This window comes from Desmodus rotundus, chromosome 4 (assembly GCF_022682495.2).
Source record: "Desmodus rotundus isolate HL8 chromosome 4, HLdesRot8A.1, whole genome shotgun sequence".
In the NCBI taxonomy this organism is placed as follows: domain Eukaryota; kingdom Metazoa; phylum Chordata; class Mammalia; order Chiroptera; family Phyllostomidae; genus Desmodus; species Desmodus rotundus.
The window spans coordinates 98,404,967-98,406,733 of record NC_071390.1 but is presented as its reverse complement, the minus strand read 5'-3'; positions in this window follow the sequence as shown (position 1 = coordinate 98,406,733).

Sequence of the window (1,767 nt, the reverse complement as noted above, 5' to 3'; positions counted from 1 at the left end):
TGTCTCTTATTTCTTACCTTAAAATGCTAAATTTTATTTAGAAAGACTTGGACATCTTTATTTTAAATCTGTTTAACAGTTTTGTTTTAACAATTTCCATAGTATTGGAAAACAGTCATTGTAATGGCTACTTCTTATCTAATTCTTGATGAAAATTTCCAGAATCCCAGAAGACTGGTAGCATATGTGAATCACAACCCAAAAACCCCAGTAGCTTGTGCATCCTCTAACATAAAGCCCCGAGAATTGATTCTGCTCTTGAAGGTGCCTTGCAAGGTGGCAGGGGTGACCCACTGTACAGTTTTCTGCTTCCCACCCCCCTGCCCGTATTCTCATAATCAGTACCAGTCTCCAGCCTCATTTCAATTGATTCCCCCAAATATGTCATCTCTCTTTTTTCAAAGTTAATTTTTCATAATTGGTTCTTGTTACTCTATATTATATCTTTACCTTTCTGTCACCTCATATGAATTTTCTCTTTCAATCGATTGTGATCTACCATGCCCTTTTATTTTAAAGATTTTATTCTTTTATTTTTAGAGAGAGGGGAAGGGAGGGACAAAGAGGTGGGGGAGAAACACTGATCCGTTGCCTCTCGTGCGTGCCCCTAGGGGCCTGGAACCACAACCCAGGCATGCACCCTGCCCGGGAATCAAACTGGTGACCTTTCATTTTGCGGGACAGCACCCAGCCAACTGAGCTACACCAGTCAGGGCTACCCTGTCCTTTTAATGCAATGCTTTTCTCACATGCCCACATCTCCTTACATTGCCAGAGTAGCATGAACATAGTATACTGGTACATGTAATAAATTTTGAATTCTGATCTATCCTGGTCACAAACATTTCTGAAAATTCTTGAGAAAAATACCCCATTCAAGGGTCTGTGGATGGATAACATCTACTTGTTTATATACTGATTTCTTTTTCCTATACCATGAAAAAGAAGGCTGTTTTATTTTTGCTGCCCCCAAATGTTATAGCACTTTATAGCACTATAGATCTAATTTTAATTAACTATAAAAGTAGCTCCTGTATTAAATTATCGATATTGTTTTGAACTATACATATGTACATTGTTAGCTTGCCTTACTTGCAAGCTAACAGATTAGCCTGCCATTGTTTTATGTATAGATTCTGAAAAAGACGTGAGGCTTTCTGGATCATAGAAACCATTTATTACAGTAAAATGCAGCAGCCATTGTGTGCTTCCTGAATATCTCAGTTCATCCAAAACATTCCCATGTTCACTAGACTGTGACCTGGAAATCCAAAAGTTTCCCACATTCCTTCAAACTCTGATGTGTACCACTCCATCTTTTTTTGTAATCTTTACTATTCATGTATTTACTGAATTTATTGGGGGTATGGGTTTTAAGCACACAACTCAATGAAACATCATCTGCACACTGCGTTGTGACCCATCACCCAAGTCAAGTCTCTTTTGGTCCCATTCCCCCGAACTTTGCCCACCTCCACCTCCCCCCACCTACCTTTCCCTCTGGCTGTCGCCACACTATTGTCTGTGTCTATGTGATATTTAGTTTTTTTTGCTTAATCCCTTCACCTCCTTTCAGCCAGTCTCCCAAGCACCCTCTCCTCTGACATCCATCAGTCTGTTCCATGTAATCATGCCTGTTTCTATTTTGTTCGTCAGTTTATTTTATTCATCCGCATATAAGTGAGACTGTATTTGTATTTGTCTTTCTCTGACTGGCTCATTTCACTTAGCATAATAGTCTCCAGGTCCACCCATGCTGTCGCAAAA